At 35.5% G+C, this 22,244-nt stretch overlaps 1 long non-coding RNA gene across 1 annotated transcript; it reads right to left on the bottom strand.

Moving 5' to 3' along the window:
• Positions 1–13,158: 13,158 nt before the first annotated feature.
• Positions 13,159–21,718, bottom strand: LOC134477346 (uncharacterized). The gene is made up of 3 exons (XR_010049336.1): positions 20,363–21,718; positions 15,997–16,134; positions 13,159–15,330 (listed from the first exon to the last, which is right to left on the bottom strand). It is a non-coding gene; the product is annotated as an uncharacterized LOC134477346 (long non-coding RNA).
• Positions 21,719–22,244: the final 526 nt, after the last annotated feature.

The raw sequence follows: 22,244 nt of genomic DNA, 5'->3' as shown, positions 1-22,244 counted from the left end.
CATTAGAATTACTGCTCCCAACTGAGTCAAATAGATGACCTCATTATTTGTACTGTAGAAACTGATATTAAGGACATAATTTGTATTTCCTTTCTTCATATCAGCAAAGTAGAATCACACTTCTACATGTTCCATTTTGATATAAAAACACATGAAGCAGCCAGCATTATCCTAAATTGTCAAGTACAAAAGTCTTCAGAATGGAAGCATGACTGTTCAAGATCACTTAGCAGATGAATAGACTTTGAAAAGTGAAAGAACTTTTTCCTATTGCCAGAAGTTCAGTGCTCTATGTGATAGAGAACACTGCCTCTCAAAAGGTCAAGGGTCTTTTGGAGGTCCTCTTAAGCACATATTGTTCCTTCTGAGAGGAACTCCTCCCACCCACGCTCAAGCCAACCTTTGCTCCACTCCAGCCTCCTCAACAAGGTGGCCTCATTCGGTTCATGCAAATGTGTGCTGTGCCTTTCCTGCTCTCTGATGGAAATGAGCAGATTGCTTATCACTGAATGAACACGACAAGTCCATTTCATGCATGTGAAAACTACAGTACAAATGAAAGTTTTGCTTCCCTTGAACTTTTTGCTAGGTTTCATTCTGAAACGAGAAATACTCTTAAACTGCTTCCAGGGTTTCCAAAAACTGATCCAGTAATTGCATTCTGAGTGCTAGGAAATCCTGGCTTCTGCCAAGAGTGTGCTGGTGACATGAAAATGGAGGTGTTCAGAATGGCCTGGCTGGAAAAGCCTGCAGCAGGTTATAAAACAATCTGTGTTTGCTTTCTAATAGCTTGTAAATGCCTTGCAACATTTTAAATAAATAATATGCAGCTGTGTTCAATAATTCAGGGAAATTATAATTGACACAAGAAGATGCATTCTTCTTTCTGGAGACATCAGGTTTAACTTTTCCCCTCAAGGAACTTGCCTGCAGGAGATGGTGGTAACTGTTCTCCATTATTCTCTATAATAGCTTTATGATTCTGCAGACTGTACTTATAAAAGTAAAATACAGCCCCTCCAAGTATGCTAGGGAGTTGCTTGTCTCTGTTGTCTCATTCTTATCCTTTAATAAAACATTTTTTTTCTAAAGACCAGTTATTTCCTAATTTTTAACAGAAATTTTTAAAAGCTTCAAGCAGTGATAATTGGTTGAGCTAAAATTAAAGGGAGGAGAGAAGGGAAGTCTCAACATACATGCAGTGTGAAATAGGGACTTGGGGGTTTAAAATCCAAAAATGAAAATCAAGGTTTGAATTTAAAAATATGCTCTTGTAGGGAAATTTAAGACTAGTGAAAAAACCAAGCTACCTATCAAAATGACAAGCAGGTCATCTGTGCTAATAAGCTTCATGCATTTCACTGTCTTAAATCCCACTGCAATACCCTTCATGCACCTTCATTTTATCAGTCCTTTCCTACCTGTCGATCTAAACTAAACTCAAAGGGAATGACCTCTGTTGTTAACTTATCTCCTGCCTTCTCAAGTCCTATTTTCTTACTATAATAGGCTCATGGAGGCAACAAGCTCAAAGATTCTTAAAAATTTAAAACTCATGGAACTTTGTTATATTTTGTTCCTAGGGAAGGTCTAACCAGCTCTACACTTTTGTTTCACCTTGTAAGTGGGAGTCCTTCTTAATAGGACCATTTGGGTTGAGAAGCATCCCTTAGGTAAGGTGCTGGCCCGACTCAACATTTTTATCACAGACATGGTATTTCTGTAAAGATATTTGGGTGTTTCTAGAAAAGTTTATTTCTAATCTTCAGGCATTAAGTTGGATCTTTGAATATCCCATGTTATATCTGAAATTTTATGGCATATAGTAATGGTCATGGTTAGTGAAATACCAAGAGGAAGATAAACATCTTCCACTCACCTTTTATTAGGATGCAGTCGATTGATATTTTTCTTTTTCCTATCATTCCAACTTTAAATTTTTATCTATGGTCCACAAATGTAGCTCAGTGGCACAGTGCCTGCCTGGCAAGCATGAGATCTGGAGTTTGATACCTGCCAGGTGCCATGGCCAGCGCGGGGAAGGAGTCAGGCGAGAGACTGAAGACGCAGGGAGACCAATTGCTCAGGAGGCAAAAGGCGATTTATTGAAGGACTCCAGAGTTTTTATAGTGTTTCAAACAAAGAACAGTACAAGTCACTTCAGGACACTTTCTTGTGCATACAGCAAAGGTAAACATGTTCTTGGGCTCATGAGAAACTTCTTTGTTGTGCAACCCAGGAGGTAAACATGTTCCTGGGTCCATGAGAAACTTCTTTGCTTATGTTATGAAGCTATTCCCAAGTTAATATCAGCGCGATGCTTTGTCTAGAAGGCTGAAGTTACTGCAGGATAAGGAACTGGTTGAGGTCCAGCTTCAGTATGTGGTTTTCCACACCCATTCACTGCCAGACGCCTGGTTCCTGCTCCCAACAGATACCCATTGCAAAAAAGAGAGAGAGAGAGAGAGAGAGAGAGAGAGAGAGAGAGAGAGAGAGAAAGAAAGAAAAGAAAAGAATTTCTATCTATGGTAGGAGTATTTATTGAGATAGTCCAAAAATGTAATATGTTATGGAAACAATAATTAAATGTTCTTTCTGAGTACATATTAAAACATACAGATATAACTACTTACACATATATATGTATGCATGTAACAGGACCTATAAATATACATAACTAATATATGTGAATTAAAGAGCTTTATAAATATATGAAACTGCCCCTCTCTGGTAAGGGGCTGTGGTGTGGCAGACTATGGCCCCTCCAGGGGGAGAACCACCAGTGTCTTCTGAGATCCACACCATGTTGGAACTTATGAAGCTAGGAAACCAAACAACCAGCCTGCCTCCCTGCTAAGCAGTAGTGAACCTACTGGTGAACTGCCTAGAGTCAAACATCCCACTTCCTACCCACCTTCTGTCCCCCATTAGCAAATGGCAATCAGAAATCTGAGCATCTCCTGGGAGGTTGACCATAGAAAATAAGGGGATTTCCTTCTACCATCTCTTTGAAGACAAATATTATTACTGTTTTTTTTTTTTTTTTTTTTTTTTTTTTTTTTTTTTTTTTTTTGCTCTATTCTGATTAATGGTACTGCTCTACTCAATATTCTGTTTTGGTAATGTTCCATATTTTGTTTTATTTTGATATATGTGATTGAAAGAACAACTATTATAAAGGTAACAAAATATACTGTGATACCTATTACTGTTATCCCAGTAACCTGCTGTGAATTTCTGTACCAATTTCACTGGCTTTATTCTGTCTTGTTCTGTTGTATTTTACTACTTTCAAAATAAAATTTAAAAAAATAAAAAAATAATAAATATATACAATTATTTTAATTGATTATCTGCTTTCAGTGTAAACTTAACTATGTCATTTGAGTTAATATTATCAGATAATAAATTTATAAAAAGTTGTTAAAAGGACTCAGAATGCCATCATGGAGAAGTTGAGCAAGATAAAAACTTAATTTAAGCCACATTAATTTGAGAAACATCTAATCTGACAGATTTAATTAAGCTTATTTTTTGTCTCTACCTAGATATGGGAGTTAGAAAACTTTACATTACATTTATGGATCTTTTTCTGCTAATTTAAAAAGTCATAATGTTGTGGTAAATGACCAACTTTTAATGATTCTTTTGTTCTTAAACTCTTAGAATCTCATGAGTCATTTACCAACTAATAATATAACTTCCTTATGCATATTACTCATCAGTTTTTTGAGATCAGTTATTTATATTAAGTTAAAGTTTTCCAAAATTCTCAGGTTCTGTAAAAATTTAACAAAGTATAATGCACATGAAGTCAATTAAAAATGCATATTATAGAATGACTTTTTATGTTTATTATTAGCTCTCCCTTTTTTAAAATTCAAGCCACTGTGAAATGCATTGCAAAATATGTGAGGAGCACAATTTAAAATGAGTTTGGTAGCCTGATCATTGTTACTTATTCAATGAACAGATATCAGTACTTTTTGTAGGGAAAGACTGCTTCTCAGAATCTAAACTTTGTTCCTCTGTCTGAGGAGAGAGGATGGCAGAGCCCACCTCCACCAATGGAATCTCAAGTTGTCTGCTACAGTGTCTATTTTGCCAGTCTCCCCCAAAGGCTGGTAAGAGCACGTGGAGATTGTGGAATCAGTAGCAGCAACCTGAGAGGCAGTGCATACTCTCTGGAACTCAGGGCAGCTGCTGCTTCTGTAGAGGCCAGTGAACTTTAAAGGAGGTGACGGAGTTCTCACCTGTGCAAGTCAGGCTGCAACGTTTGGGGCAACCTCATCATTGCCAAGCTCCTTTCCTTGTGTTGACTATGTGTTTTACTGTATCAACTTTATTACAAAGGATTTCCATTTCTTTAGTCATCCTAATGAGATTGAATTACCCAACATTTTGTCTTATAAATTTTTTTTGCTGCTTTAATGGATCCAGTATTTATATTGTTTGCAGCCTGAATAAGTCAAAATGTATATGCTCACAGACATTGAGCAACAATTTTCAACTGTATTTTGTAATTTTTTAGAATGTTTACACGTTTTGAAAATGAATTGACAAAATAGATTGATTACATAAGATACATACCTGCTTTAAAATATGGACCTACTTAATACCCTGAATTATTCAGGAGTTTGTTAATATTCAGTTTTGATGTGGTTCACTAACTTCTCTAAGCATTAGTTTGTAGAAAATAGTAAAATAGGGGCCAAACCCTTCTTACTTTAAAAGATTGTTTTAAAATTAAATTTAATTATATATACAAAGTTAAGCAAAATGCTAGATTCATGTAAACATTTCATAAATATGACCTACTATTAATAAATATTTTAATTCATATATTTTTGAGAAATTAATTCGCAATGTAAATTTTGCTTCTGCTTCATCTAATATAATGTTTACAACATTATTTAATCCATCAATACAACTCATTGTTTTTGTTTTGTTTTTTATCGGTACCGGGATTGAACTCATAACCGCCTGATTGCAAGGCAGGTGCTTATGCCGCTGAGCTAAATCCCCAGCCCCATAACTCATTGTTTAAACAAAAGTTTTTAAAAATATCACCGGATTATGTCACTGGATTGAAACACTGAATTGTATCATAGACTCACATATGTGAAATATTCCAGGAAAACAGCATGAAGGAATAATATCAGATGCCTTCTGGTTTATAGAAGTATTTTTGGAACAGTGTATTTATTGCTTACGAAACTGAATCTAATGGGGAGAAGCCTACAGCTACAGCTCTGAAGAGTCAGTGACTGACTGGAGCTTCATTGCCAGAAGAAAGGAAATCCTGGGATCAAACCCAATTCCATGTGGCTCCAAGGTCTTTGCTATTTTCTTTTCCCAATTCATGTGTGACACACACAGTAAATACTGAATATATTTAATTTATTTGCCTAATTTTAAATACATGTATTACTTTTAAAAGACAAAAATAATAATAAATTACAACAAAAAGTGACAAGAGACAGTGCAATTGTTTTTGTTTTGATGTTTTTATTTTGATTTTGTTCTCTGTGCCCAAAGATAATCAGGTAAGAGGATCACAGGCAATGTTAGGACCTACACAGTCATTTACCAAGGATTTTGGCTCACCCCTCCATCAGTTCTTGTCCAATAGTGTCTCTGATTTCTATTTCCTTATCTGTGTAGTTGATGCAAAACTAAACCTTACCAGGAATAAAATATCATCTACCCCCAGACTAAAAGTACAATGTATTGTCATTTCATCTGCAGAAACTAGTGCACAGCTAGGATCCTCAACCATGGGGAAGTAATATCTAATTTAGTCCGACTTGGAAATACGAACAGCAACAAAAAACTGAGCACTCACAACAGTAAAACAAACCCTCAGGCAAGGTCTCTGCAACCACCATGAAATTAGATTAAAATTCTGTGGTTTGTTAATGCAGCAGAAATACAGAGCCAAAACTAGACATTCTGGCTTCATTCTCCACAAGGCTTTAAGAAAAACATCATAAAATATCTATCTATCCATGTTTTAGTTTCAAGTATATAAGGATATATTCACATATATTTGTACAAAAAGACTATTTCTCTGCCTTTCTAATTTATTCACAAAGTGTATATTCAGTTTTTGTCTTCAATTCTTTTAGATCTCTTCGCAAAAACACCTGCTCTGCAATTGTGTTTTGCTTATTACGACATAAAATATTGCATTGTTCACTTTTTGCAATGCAATATCATTACATTCTTTCTTTTTGCAGGTTCTAGAAATATGTTGTGTGTATATAATTAAAAATGATGAATTTTAAATATTTGATGTTTTAATATCTATTTAATTATTTACATAATAAATCTTGGATTTACCTTTATCATCTTGTAATCTATGCAAATGTTGAGTCCTGCTGCTTTAAGATCCTAAACTCTTTAGTAAATTGTCTTAAAATTCTCCCCTAACAGCTTTATTATTAACCCTGGTTTCAAGCTCTTGCCATATTTTCTAATTACAACTTCCTGTTGGCCCTCTATATTGAGTCTTGGGTTTCTCAATCCAGTTTCACACAATCCCTGAACAGATATATTTAAATGTTAATCTGACCAGGTCAGCCTTAAAATCCTTCATCTTTCAGGATAAAGTTAGATTTCATTAACAGACAGGAAAAAAAGAAAAAAGTGATGATAATTTAACCTTTGCATATTAAAGCTCACCTTGTGCTACACCTCATATATTTTATACTCAAGCACATAGAACTATTTCACATCTGTAGTCATTCGATGCAACTTCTCACTCCCATGTCTTTGCTCACGTTACTTCCATGCTGGTTGTTTTATTCTATCTTGGGTCTAGCTAACCTTTTTCATTCTATGAGAGTTAAGCTATAACATTATCCCTTTCAAGAGGAAGTCCTGTTCTATCTGTCACCACAAGGCTGATTTAGCAATTTCATAATATTTTGTGAAATCTTTGTCTTTGCCATTTCTTCAATAAAGAGAAAAACCACCAATTTGCACATCAATCTCCCCAGAAAGCTCATTTAAAGTGGAAGGCATATGATCATTATCTTGATGTTTAGCACCTAGCAAAATGTCTGGAATAGTGCCTATGAAATGTCCAATAAATGCTTGATTAAACAAATATACTTAAACCATAATCTGTCAAGATATTTATTTTCTGCTTGATTATAAATGTTTTACTGAAAATCTTCACACTTAGCAACTAATTCATATTTTGGTTGAAACTTAATGTGAAACTATCACAATCATAGAAGATTTAAGAACACAATACTTTTTGGGTACTCTCTGTAACTGCTGAGAGACTTCTTGAGAGCTAATCTAGCAATGAATGTCTCCAGATGTGATCTGGGTGGAATTTTTATAGTGTGTTCCTTCAACTTTGGAGAATTTGTAAAATTAACAAATTTGAGCCAAGTTTAAATATTTCTCCTTCAAATTTTCTGCCAAGGACAGTATGATCTTGCTCACAGTGAAAGATAAATAGATAAGTGTGTTGTCAGCCCATCCACTCAGGCCCCTTCTGTCTCTTTTAGAAGCTTTCTTTCCCCCAATAAGTATTATCTACTCTTAGAAAAAATGTGTGTTTTGCATACTAATGGGGGAAAATATCTTTTTTCAAACAGAATAAGTAAGAGACAGACAATTATTTGCTTAAAAGAAAGAAAAAGAATGCAATCCAAAGAACCATTCAAAACTCACAGACATCATACCGAAGACATAATGGTCTATTCTAATATAAACAGGCTCATTACAATGAAAAGAATAACCTCTATCCTGTCTGAGTTGAGGTCTCTCCAGCAATGACTGAACTCTTATTCATTAGTTGAATAATGATGAAAGCTCACTTTTCAGGGGCCAAAGGCAGACCTTGGCAATGTGAGGACTGTGCTCAACATTACATTCTAAAGGAAATAAAAATCAAAGCACATTAGTCTAACAGAAAGAGCTTTGAAAGAATAACATTATCTTTAGCAGTCCCAGGAGTAGCACATCTTTTTTGTGCTAGGCTATTCAACAAATAATCAAGGAATCATAAGTGAGCAATCCTCAGGATGGGGGTGGATGAGCAGAGACGATGATCACCAACAGAGTCTGTAATAGATACCAGGATGGTTCTAACACTTTACATGAATTAACTTATTAATGATCCCACAATTCTCAGAGGGAGACGCTACTCTCATCCCAATACTCCTCATGTGGAAACTGAGACACAGAGAACATGAATAACTGGTCCAATTTTCACACAGTTTGCAATCTAATTGCAATATCTGGGTTGTAGATAATCTGCTAGGAGAGAAAAACATGACTCCTCTGTATCATGCATGAAAATAGAGACATTACACATGGGATACAATAAATAATACTCTCATTGGCCTTGGTTATCACCGCATCTGTACGTTGCAGAGCAGTGCTTGGTGTACATATGGTAAACACACAGTAAATATTTGTCAGTTGAATTAGTTGAATGAAGGCAACATTGTAAAGTTTCAGGACGAGAAAAATAAAATGGAACAAAAAGCAATATTTAATGACTCCTCATCACTATTGAATCACTAATTTGGTGTAATAGTTACAAGCAAGAATTCCGATGGGGAAGCAACTGCTTTAAATCTTACCTCTAGTTGTATACACTTGGTGATACTTTCTGTGAGCCTCACTGCCCCCATCTGTACTAGTAATTGTTCAAAATATTCATATAAAGAAATAAGTGAAGAAGCCAAAATGTCTGTTAAAATAGTAGTTTTAGTTTCATTGCTTCCAGCTAAGTTTAACTCATTTGTGCCAAAGATTGATTTTTTAAAATTTTCCCATGAAATTATATATGTTACTTAGCAAAATTCAAAGAACAACAATTTGAAGAGAACGCATTTCTTTATGTTCCATTGTTACAGGTGTTCCAAAAATGTATCAGTAGGTTTTAAAGGGTTACAAATCAGCTGCACTGGCAACTGTACATTAAATGAAAGAATCCACTCATCTCTGTCTTAGTTACTTTATCCCATGCAATATTTTTTTAAAAAGTATTACAGGAATATAGGGGAGGAGAAATTGTCAGGTGGAAGGAAGAAATAAGAATGAAGGTAGTGATAACCCAGGCAAAATAGAAAGTATGGGAGACAATAGATAGTAGGAATTACATGAAATAACTTCAGCTTAACAATTAATCATTTTAATTTCACTCCTATTTTAATTCATTTCAATCAATTCATTCCCTAAGAAAACCAAACCAAAGGAAGTAAGCAAGTACATTTGAAAGTGTGATGTTTTTATTGTACAATTCTCGAATTCTATATGTTAAATAGCTTTTGCATTTTCATTGTCCATTAGAGTATCTTTTTCCTTTAAAAAAAAAAAAACAGAATGATATGAATTTTCCTTGGCAATTGACACAGGCCCTGTACTTCTAGTTCTATGTGTTTGGCTTGAATTTATTAAAGTGCAACAATGGCCTAAAGCCATATTAGGGTATATCTGTTTAATGGCTGGTTCAGAGAACCAGACAAGCCTTGAAGTAGGTCCCAGTGAATTGGAGTATGCCTGCAAGCTGACACAGTAATTGGAAGTCCTCAGCAGAGCAGCAAAGTAATCAACAGTCACTGAAAACGGACGGTAGTTTAATTCTCAGCAACAGTCCCTCTGGATCAGGGCTTAGGCATAATGGCAGGATTGCACAGGGCAGCCCACTTTCCTGACTTCAATGCCAGTCTAAAGACAGGGAGGACCAATCATAGGCCATTTGGCATCTCTTCCAACCTTTATCTTTTATTTTAAAATGCTGCTTTTTACAGGAAATATCTGCTGTTTTTATCTGGGAGGAGTGGTGCATTGGAGCCATTCATTCTGGCCATCTATAATTCATTCTTAGAGCAAAAGCATTTAGGTCCCAAGCTCTTAGCAAACGCATTTTTTTCTATACATAAAATAAAATATTTTAATATTCTACTTCCAAGCTAGGTTTATTTTATCCTCGAATCAGAACAAAGGAGACACATTAAATGATAATCATCTGCTCAGTTTCAAGATGTTAGAATCTCATTGCTGACCTTTCTATGGTAGCCTGTTTATGAAAACAAATCACAGGGACTGAAGTCAGCAAATTAGGCCTCTATAAGAGAAGGAAAAAAGCTTTAGATTTAAGCAACAGGCTATGTTAAAAGCAGCTTGCTGTATAACTATGTTTAGTCAGTGAGATAGTGAACTGGAAAACCAAATTAGGATCTTTAATATAAAACTCTAGACCTTACTGGGAAATGCTTAAGAGAAAACTCACTGAGCTGGTAGAGCGATTTGTTATAGAAGGCAATCCAATTGAACATGGTAAGGTTTTTATGTAGTTGGAAAGTATATAGAAGAGAGTGAAGAAACAGGATAAAATTTCCACATTTCTTAACTAAAGATACTTGGGAGACAATCTATAAAGTAAATTTAAATCAAAAGAATGTCAATTTTCTACTTCTTATCCAAAGTAGGGGGAAAAGGGACATGTCAACACAATGTGCACATATAAATATAAAATACCGAAATACTAAACTTATCATGTGAAGACCAGAGAATGAAATAAAAACAGTGTGCACCTTCTCAAATACCTGCCTGAGAATTTTTTAAAGTGAATATTTTTCTCGTTTGTTTTTGTTTTTTTCCAAGGTGAGAACAGTGACATTATTAAATTGGAAGATGAAAATGAGCAAAAGTTTCCAGAATGTTCGGGAAAGGAAAATAAGCTGTATACATTTTAATAATTTTCAAGCCTGAACAATTCTCATTAGAAAAATATTTTAAAAAATAGTAACAATACTATAGTCTACTATAAAAGACATGTTAGAGATAAATGAAAAATGCATTTTTAGATTTTAGGAGTTCTTGGTGGGGAATATTATCTGGAAATCTGAAGAAATATTTATTTCTGTGTGGGCTTAGCAGTGGAAACTACCAAAGGGCAAAAAGTAATAAGGATTTTACATTGAGTGTGAGAGAAAATATTCAAAACAACAACATGTCACAATTAGTTATTCATGGTTATTATGATTTTGAGGGAAGATGATGGAAAGAGGCTAGAGATGAAACTGGCTACACACAAGGACTAATTCTAGAAATAAGTCATAGCGGCCAAAAGTGCAGGGTTACAAGGTGGAGACACGTTAGGAAGAGGGGATACGAATGTGTGTGTGAAAGGAGAGTCTTAAAGGATTCCTTCACTGATGTGATTTTGTGCTGTCCAAAACCTCTGCTCAATGTTCTTCCTCCACTTTTTGAGGACTCCAAAGGAGGAAAAAAAATATGCAACTAACACCATGAACGAGGTCCAGGGATAAACCTTCTCTGAGGCAGGATGAAATAAAAACTTTTAAGTTAAGTACATACACCAACCATTCATCCTGTCATTTGTTCAGCAGAAATGATGTGTGAAAAAGGATTAGCAAGGTGAATGACACATGCTAGTTGTCAGTAAAGAGGAGCAGCCATAATTTTTCTCATTGTTACTATTACATTAGTAATATAATTAGTATTACCATTATTAAAACTTTTATTAATTGCCAGATTGTTATCCTACATAACAATTTTTTGAGATCAGAAACTGTCATGGTTTTTTTCTTTTTTATCATTATAGTATCTGCTGTTGCATGTAATATGTCACTGATAGTCTTTCTATAACTGGTTAATGAATGATGGGATTAATGACAGAAAGATAAAATCTAGAAGTGTTTGCAAAGCTTCAGCCCTATGCATATAGGTAACTATAAATTGGTTTGATTATAGAATTAATAGAGATCTGCACTGAGGGATTGTCAGATTGTTAAAACAGAGACATTGTGCAGAGGACCAGATCTCTGATTCAAATATAAAACCATGTGAAGATGAAGGCAGAAAGAGTAAAACTGTGGTTAGGAAAAGCTTCCACGATAGGTGACAACATGTACACAAAGACATAGAAGAATATTCTTTTTAGAAGTAATGCTAAGTTTGGATCTTAGGGTGACTGAATGAGAGGTAGGATACTGGACCTCACAAGCAAATTCTGGTTTACAAATTTTTTTTGGATTACCATGCCAAGTTGTGTACATTTTATCCTGAGGGCCATACAGATTGATAGAGAGATTTTACATTGAATGATAAAAATAAATGATGCATTTTGGAAGGATACACTTTGGTGTAAGACTACAGGTAGGATCATGAAGATGAGAAGAATATGTTAGGAAAGTCAATAGAAGAAAGTTTTCAAGAAGTATCATCAGATGAATAAGAGGTATATCTTGATATGAAAATCTGGGAGGTTTGTGATATAGGAAAGAACAAATTTACTGAAGTCATGGGAGTAATCAGTAAGTTAAGGCATATATCAATGGCGAAAGAGAACCAACTAGAGTGTACTAGTCATCTTTCTTATCACTGGGAAACAATATTCAACACCTACAATTTAAAAGGGAAAAGATTTAATCTGGTTCATGGTTTCAGCGGATTCAGTACATGGTAAGCTGGCCCAAAGGAAGAAGTATTGTGGTAAAAGAGCATAGATAAACAAAGCTGCTTATTCAATGCTGGTCCAGAAGCAGAGCAGGAAGTGCCAGAGGAAGGGGCCAGGAACCGTATACAGTAGCAAAAGTCATACCTCCATGTTGACACATCTGTGATATGATTTATTAATTGCCCAGGAGGTACCCAAGCCAATCATGTTGACAAGATTAAGTTTAATTAATACATGCAGGTTATTTTTTGAAGTGGCTTATTCAGAAAGAAAAGTAGAAATATATAGTAACTATAGGCTAGCATGTGATCCTTAGGAAAATACTACATGTTCTTTGTTTTAAAATGAATGGAGTTTGAAAATGTTTACAACCACATAAAATTAGATGTAAAGTTGGAAGGTGAAAATAGAGAATGAATTTTCACTTATGGAAATAGCAAAATTATGCAACAGAAGTCAGGGTCTATTTCGTGGAAAGACAACTATTGTAGTTCATAGAGCCCAAACTCTGTGCTTCATTTCATGTTCTTCTGTGGATACGTTTAAATTACTTATAATTTTCTAATAAGATACCTTGCAAGTTGAATAGTTTATATTAGCTGATTTCAGGACCTACACAATAGCTACAGAAGTCAAAAGAGTACTTTAGGCTAAAAAAAAAGAGAGAGAGAGAGAGAGAGAATATTCTAATAACTGAAAATAAGCATATAGATAGAATATAAACCCTAGAAATATACTAATAAAAATGTGGTCAACCAATCTTTGAAAAGATACAAAAGCAAAAGTTCAACAAAGTAAAGAAAATATATGTAACTGATTGAATGCACATATGAAAATGAAAGGTCTACAATATAACCTTGTGTTTTTCATCTCATGTAACTCCAAAATACATCAAAGGCTTAAATTTTGTCACAGTGTATGCCTTGGTTACTTTTTTCTCACTGTTGATACAAAATAGCTGACACCCAAAGTAAAGCAAGGAAATGATTATTTAGCTTACAGTTTATGGAAGTTTCAGTCCATACTCAGCTAGTTCCAAGTCATGGTGGAATGCCTGAGGAGCAGCCATTCATGGCAGCCACAAGAGACAAGAATTAAAGAGAAAAAGAAGAAAAGCCCTACTTCTTCCCTGTCTTATATAGTACACTGACTCCCCACCCCTAGGCAAGTGCTGCACTCACAGGACCAGTCACAGCACTAGACAACAAACCAATCACAAAAGCTAGACTCAGCTGTCTCCATGACTGCATGAGGCTTTAGGAGGACACTTAAGCAGCCATAACAGTGTGAGATCAAGCAGTGTAGCGAATGAAAAATTACCCAGAGATGAGACTTAGTTCAATGCCTTCAAGGGCCAGAAAGGCTACTCAGCTGACAGCACCCAGTGTTAGGGAGACTCCCAAAAGTAGCACCAAAACCAACAACCCTCAAGCTCTTATTTAGAATATCAGTGCAAGAGAAAAAAGCAGAAGAAAAACAGTTTGGGCAAGGCAAGGCAGTTTTCTTGGGGACAGTGGAAAGATAACATGCAGACACAACCACAACATGCCTTACTGTTTAGCCATTCACTCCACACAGAGCCTGCATGCCTTTATCCTGCAATTTAACCATTCATTCTCTGGGCAAGTCCCTGATACATTGTCAAACATAGCTGTATAACTACTAGAGCATACCAGGCAAAATATTTAGGTGACATGACTTTTACTGGCATTTTTAGAAACAATACCAAGGTACAATCTATGAAAGAAAGTTAAAAACTTGGAAGTTTATTAAAAGAAAGTTGTTTGCTTTGTGAAAAATACTGTTAAAAAATGTAAAGACAATTTCTGGACAAATACAACTATTTGGAGCATATGTATCTGATAAAGAATCTGTATTTGAAATATACAAAGAAACTTGAAATCCAAAGATACAAAAGCAAACAAACCAATTTTAAGATAAGCAAATCTTAAGAGACCACATTAAGGAAGATACACAGATGGAAATAAAAGCATGTGAGAGAATATTCAATATCACTTATTATCCAGGAATTGCAAATTAAAACAAGAATGAGATACCAGTACATACTTATTAAACCAATTAAAAACAAAATAAAATGTCCAATAATATCAAATGCTAGTAAAGAATCAGAACAACAGAAATTCTCAGTCCTTGTGAAGATAACCAGGCCCCCACTGCTCCTGTGAAAGGCAGTTTAGTAATTTCTTACAGAGCTACTTACATCTCTCCAGTGATTTCAGCATTTGTATTCCTAGACAATTACCCACCTGATTTGAGGACTGTTAGTCACCTTTCTGACTAGCAGGTTTACATCAGCTCCCAGCTCCTGAGGGTTTTGTCTATACGACAATGGTAGGGCAGAATGTGATGGTAAAAATTAATGGTGGATCAAAGCATTGCCTATGGTCAGGAAGCAAAAGTGGAAGGAACTGGAATCCCACAAGCTCCTTTGAGGACAAACTTCCAGTGACCTAAGGTTGTGTCACTAGGCTCCCATATCCTAAAATTTGCACCATCTGTCATCTTGGTGATCAAGCCTTCAGTTATAGGGGTCCTTGAGGGATATTCAAGATTCAACTTCAGTAAAGTTCACACAAAAATGTGCATCTGAATGATTACAGCATCTTTTCTCATAATCCGAATCTGAAAGTAACCAAGATGACAAAGTAACCAAGATGAAAGTAATCAAGAAGGTGAATGGAAAAACGAACTATGCACAGCCATATATTAGAATATCTTGAATAACAGAAATAAATTAGGTACTAAGCCACAAAAAGATATGGACAAACCTTAAACATGTCTTACTAAATGGAAAAGGCCCAAATGAAAAGGCTCTCTTCTGTATAATTCGTCCATTCCATAGTAGTTGTGCCACTCTGGTAAAGGTAAAATTATAAAGAAGAATATCAGTGACACCTGAAAATATAGGGGAGTGGAACAGAGATAAATAGATGATATACAAGTGGTCTCCTGTACCAGGAAGGTTATTTTGTGTGATACTAAAATTATGGATACATAGCATCATGCATTTACCAAAACTCACTGAGCGTCTTAACATGAACCTTAAAACAGGCAAATGCAAGTTCAAGTTCAGCTTGGGCAGCTGAGGGACATGGCAAGATTCGGTATCACAATAAAGAATAAAATAAGAAGGAGGCTGACAAAGTGCACAGGACCTGAGTGCAATCCCTAGAACCACAAAAGAAAGCAATTAGCAAGTAAGGGGTTCTCAAGACCAAATACAGACTATGACAGAACATTATAAAGATCTGTTAACAATTTACCTGAAAAGGGTGTTTTTGGTTACGTTTTTCTCTTTGCTAAGGCAAAATATCTGACTCCCAAAATTAAGGAAGGAAAGGTTTATTTAGCTCATAGCTTGTGGAGGTTTCAGTCCATAGTCAGCTGGCTCCAAGGCAGGGCAGCATTGCACAGGGTCAACACTTCAAGACGATAGTAAATAAGCAAAAGCAAAAAGAGCAAAAAGGTGGAGTGGGAGAGCAAGTCCCTTCTCCTCCCTTATATGTAAGCAGGCTACTCACCCTTTGTTGGCCAGATATAGCATGCACACTGTCTCTCTGCCCTCCTCTTGCACAGGATGAAGATATTTACAAGGTGAGGGTCCTGGCTGCCTGCTGAGTTGCTTCATTATACTTTTAAACTTCTCAAGCTGACACCATCTATCAACCATTACAGGGGGCAACGTTATAATTTAAGTAACTTTGGAAATGAGTGGTCAATCTAAAGGCAAAAGGAATTGTGTGTAAGCACTATACTTGAGTTGACAAAGTTGTTTGACATTAAGGAACAAAGAAACCATTTCAAAACCCAATGTGTATACTAGTAAATAAAGTAAATGCAGAGAAGATGATTGGATCCAGATTATCCCTGTTGGAGTGGGAGTTACAGATATGCAAAAGAATACTAATATAATCTTTATGATGATGAATTAATGTTTGAGACATTGCTGTAAACTCATGTGTAGTAGCACAGATGCAAGTGGTGACAGGTACCTTTATACATATGTGGCTATATGTAGATCAGCATATGTGACAGATACTTGTCTAAGCTAATTTTACTACGTGAAAGGACAAGCAGGGAACTGTAAAACATAGTTTCTGAGTGTGTCTGTGAGGGTGGTTATGGCAGAGATTGTCATTTGAATCAGCTTACTATGTTTACAGAGTAAGTTTACAATGGAGAAATTAACACTTTGTCAGCTAGATGATCAATGTCAAGGACAGTGACAACTTTCACAGAACATATACATACAGTTGATACAGTGTGATGAAGATGGTAATTATGTCTGTGGTTTCCTTCCCATGACTCATAACCTTGGTTTAATCATGAGAAAAACATCTGGAGAGAAACATCAGACCAACTTTTTTTTTGGTCTTTTTTTTTCGTTTTTATCAGTACCGGGGATCGAATTCATGACTGCCTGCTTGCAAGGCAGGTGCTTATGCCGCTGAGCTAAATCCCCAGCTCCCAGACCAACTTTTATAAAAGAGAATTCTATAAAATACTTCAAAATTGTTAAGGTTCTCAGAAACAAAGAGAAACTACTATAGCAAAGTCTAATGAGACATAAAAATAAATGCAATAGAATATGGGTAAGGAAAAAAATTAGTAGGTAAGATAAATCATGGAATTTAGTTAGTAATAATAAAGTCTATGTGCTGCCTCATTAATTTTATCTTTTTTTTTTATCAGTACCAGGGATCGAACTCACGACCGCATATTTGCAAGGCAAGTGCTTATGCCACTGAGCTAAATCCCCAGCCCCTCCTCATTAATTTTAACCAACCTACTAGCAACTTTGTAGTGTACATGTGTTCATACTGAGAGAAAGAACAGTTGTTGAAGAGTTACCGTGCCAGGATCTTGGTCTAACTGGCACACAATAATTCAACACAAGTAAACAGCGTGAATCTTTACCTTCAGGCTACTCTGCTGAGGTCCAGCTTCAGAGGGGAGGAGTGTAATTCTGTTAACCTTATTGGGTGTAAGAACGCCTTGCGGTCAGTGATGAACACAGAGGCTTCTACAAAAACCTCTGGAAATCAGCATTGATATCAAGCTAGGATTAACCACCCCAAAGCATCTCACCAATACCTAGATGCCAGAATTGTTTTGGAGTTCTCCTCTCTCAGGAGGATAACTCCAGCTCTCTGCCCCATCAGGAAAACTAGGGATGTGAACTGAGCTTACTGAATGGAATGATTTACATAATCATATATCTTTAAAGTGCTGTTAATATAATGAGGAAAGAGATTTTTGAGAGAGAAAAAGATATTTTCACTTGAGATATAATGTGATGTAGATATAGATGCAGATAAAAATATACAAATATGAATATCTCATTTGTTATTTTCTAAATGAAAAAATATATAAATTTATAAAGCATTCATGGCATCAAGTTTTTAACTAGCCTAAGAATTTTATTTTAGAAATATTTTCCTTTTCCATGTTTGTATAGAAATTACAAGGAGTTAGGAAAACTGCGGAGGCAGTTAAAAACTTTCAATACCTTTGACATCAATACCAATAAAAACTATGAAAATGTGTTTCTCCCAAACAAGTTTGCATATGGAAATTTTCTGTTAGATATCTAATGAAATAACTTGTTCCAATTAGAAACATTTTACTTCCATAAAAGAGCAATGCTACAACGTATGGGAATGGAAAAGTTTTATCATGAGTAATAAAAATTAGACCAAAAGTGTTATGTGGGATCATTTAAACAATAATCCATTAAAAGTAACTTCAAGAGTCTCCTTACCCCAGTGCTAAGACTACAGAGGAAAAAGCCAGGGGCATTTCTAGCTCAGCAGGCTTCTCAGTGAGACTATTACAAGGTGTTTCTTCTAGGAAGGGATTTACCTTGTGGTCCTAAGAGTTGCTGGAGACAAATCACTGGGTACTCTGAGGACAGGACCAAAGAGTGGACAGGATAGATGGTTCCTCTACCTTTGCTAACAATAGTCTCAAATTCTTGCCCTAGCCATGAAAGTTAAAAAATAACTAAAATGGGGGCTGGGGATTTAGCTCAGCGGCATAAGCACCTGCCTTGCAAGCAGACAGTCGTGAGTTCGATCCCTAGTACCGGTAAAAAGGAAAACAAAACAAAACAAAAATAACTAAAATAACTTTGCAAATATTCTAACAAAGTAAACATTCCAAAACAGTAGAAGCTAAGTAGGATTACAAAGGAAAGAGGATCCTAGGCCTCATCTAACTTCTGTAATTAAAGACCATTTATACTGGCATTGAAACTCCCAAGTGTCAGGCAAGTGCCATCTGGTGCTGATTAGTACAGCCTCACACTACTATAACCAAGTGCTATTCTTGATATACTAGTTTATAACCAAGGAAATGTTACAAAGAAATAATTGCTCGAGTAAACATATTGCTACATAAATCTGCATTCTTCTTGTAAAGAATTATCAGCTTGTTGGTTACATATGGTTTTCCATGAGTTGCTAGAGGCCACCTGCTAAGCTACTCCAGAATCTCCTTGTGATAGAACTAAATATTAACCTGTTTATAAATAGTATTTCTCTATATCCTTAGAAACAAGAACTGATCTCAATTTGAAGAAGAAATTGTAGCAGACATAGGAGGGGTTTGGCTTTTAGAGCATAACACGTCTATGGAAACAGAATGATAGAAAAAGTAAAGTGAATGGACAGTTTGACAGGAAAAAGTCCACTATAAGCCATATATAACATAGTGCAATTCTTCATAATAGTTAATGGAATACTGACTCTTTCTATAGAGATGCATCTCCAGAAGCAGTACATAAAGGTGACTCCACATACTTTATGTACATGGCAGATTTCTAACTGATTAAGATACATATGTCATCATGAAGGGACCAGCCTTTGAGCTTATACCTTATCAAAGGGCCAGGAAGATGAAATACAAAGAGACACAGAATAGGATTAAAATGAAGGGATCAGGGGCTGTCTACTACCTTCAACAAAAAGTCCCAAGTAACTGGCCCATCCTCACTTTGTTCACTCAGAATAAAAGAGGAGTCATGTGCATCCCACCATGTGAGGTACATATTCAAGTAAACAACAGGATCTCAGCTGTATTCATTTTCCCTGCAGTGTGTCAGGACGCACTCGTGCCACCTTTCTCTCGAGTGCTCACTGAAGAGGCCTGTTAGTCTTTAATCTTTCTGCTTCCTATATGATCAAATTCATCAACTACCCAATGGCAGACATGTTTAATTATACCTACATAGGGGATATTGAAGATGAGCAAATTATAAACTGTCCAATAGGCAAGAAGAGTAGCCAAAATTTTAAGCTTATCATATCTAACAGAGAAGGGTTTTTTTTTTTCAATTATTACTATCCTTTAAGGTTAATTTTTATCTATTTTTAACCTTTTTATACCTGGGCTTATATTGTGACAATTACTGATGATAATTTTATTATAAAGCTGTAGCTTTGAATATGAATTCTGTCTAGTAATTAGAAAAATTAATATCGAAGCCACACAAAATATTGTTCAATCTTTGTGTGGCCACTGTTAATGAACTTGCCTGAATATTATCCAATTCAACTATTAAAATCTTAACTTTAAAAGTTCAATACAATTTTAGCTATAAAGAAATATCTGAAGTGACATTTCAGTTATCAATGAATACAAATAATCTAGCATTTTTGGAGGGCAAATCTTAGTGAATTGATGCCCCAAAGTAAGTTTATAAAATGAAATTTAACTTCACAACTCTTACTTTTCTTGGGTTAATACTCCTAGGAGAGACATTCATTTCTGCCTTACCATAGCCTTTAAAAACAACTCAAGTGGCACCCGGGTTTATTTCTAACTCCATTTCACACATAGCATTATTTACAAATGGCATTATCAAACATCTGAGTGCCAACAGCTCACCTTCTGTTGTGTGAATAAAAGAAGGCTCCGCTTGTTTGGCTTCCCACCAGCCACCAAGTGTGCAGGAGAATAACAGATGCTGCCCGTGGAGCTGTGGGTCTGAGGTAATGCAGAAGTGAGCCATGATTCTGCTGCCCTAGATGAGCATGCTGAGGGATATGTGAAAGGCACGGTTCAAGTAAGAGTGTCTCTACATGTTTTCCAGAATGTAAAAATACAGAATCTGAAATCCAAAACAGAAAAGTAGAGAGAAAAAGTAATGTTACCATAATTATCCTCCCAGATTCTCCATTACACTTTACCTGCAATCTTTGCCCTCTATCCAACTAGAAAGCATTAATTTCTTCAGAAAGGAGATCACTGTTCAGACCGGTAGGCTTCCTCACTGAGAAGGATGAGGCACATGGAGTGCAGGTTCCCCACGTAGCAGTCTGTGGATGGTTCTCAAGTCTGAGTTCACGATAAACGGAGGAGTTCGGCCCCACTAAGCGTGCTCTTGAGATAAGGACACTGATTATAAAATCTCAGAATTTTAAAATTTCCTTATCATTTCACCTGCTAGGTTTATGGATGAGAGAGCTTAGATATAGATAGTGGAAGAGTCAAAAGTAGAATCTATGTCCCCTGCATTCAAGGATGGGCCTTTTAAAAGAGTTGTTTGTACATTCCAGCTGAATCTCAGTGCAAGTAGGGTAAACCAAGAAATAACTGACAGCCTAGCAGATAGGTTTCCCTCCAGTCCAGTGTGGTATTTCTCCTTAAATAATGCGTGGGATACTTGGGGTTTTCTAAGATTTCTATCTTTATTTCTGATACTTATCAACATTGCAAGATCAACAATATATCAATATATTTGTTTTTCACTAAGATATACACAGTTAATAAGAGTTTTCAGAGAGAAGGTCTAAAAGAAATTTTCACTCTAAAATGGAAATGTTTAATATTTAATGGCCACCTCCCTCCACTGCTTTTCTGTTGTGAAAAATGTTGCAAAATTTCTCAAGTTAGAAATGAATTGTATTTTGAAGAATGTCTATGTTTTGCAGTTCTTTTGTTTAATTACCTATTATGTTATTTTGCTTTACATTTCATTAGCATTTCTTATCTATAAAGGCATCTGCATTCTAATGTGATTGCTTTTGTAGACAAGCTAGAAGACAGTTCTAGGCCTGAGTTTCGGAAAAATTTAACAAAGTTTATGGTGAGTAATTAAACTGTTATGTGTCATTTCACTGCAGTAATAAAGGATATGAAATCACAGTTTTTTAAATGACAGTTATTTATCAATATGTTTTACATGAGTTAATAATTCAGTCTTCTTATCCCACTAGGCATCATCTGTGCAAAAAAAAAAAAAAAAAAAAAAAAAAAACCAAAAACTTGCAAATGCATCAATGCTTTCACCAGATTCATATGTTTTATAAGTTAGGTGTTGACTATTTTGAATAACAATTGAAATCTCAAAACCAATGGAATAGACGTCTAGTTTTCAAAGACCTCAGATGAAATTACTTTGTAAAATTTCTTGCCCCCTCAAAAAGAAAAATGCCAAGCACTTAAAGTAATTAAAGTTGTTACTAGGCACAGAATGACAAAAATGAAAAGGTTTCACTTTCAGAAAGTAAGTAAAGTGACATAATGGTGGTACGTCACATCGTAGTGAAAAGGTTTTATGTAATAAACTGAAAAACAACAGCTTCTGTCTCCAGGTTAGTGAATCAACAGATTTTATCAATAAATGTCACATTATAGCATGTGTAAGATTTGTATGTTGAGGTTCAAGAAAACGTTTCTGCTGCAGATAACTGTATTAAACAAAATATATTTAATTTTTGAAAATACAAATTTTGTCTTGGAGAAACTGGTTTGGCATTGATATTGA

This window comes from Cavia porcellus, unplaced genomic scaffold, assembly GCF_034190915.1.
Source record: "Cavia porcellus strain 051 isolate PalLab524CR breed Dunkin Hartley unplaced genomic scaffold, mCavPor4.1 scaffold_8, whole genome shotgun sequence".
In the NCBI taxonomy this organism is placed as follows: Eukaryota; Metazoa; Chordata; class Mammalia; order Rodentia; family Caviidae; genus Cavia; species Cavia porcellus.
This window is presented reverse-complemented; position numbering and strand designations above follow the sequence as displayed.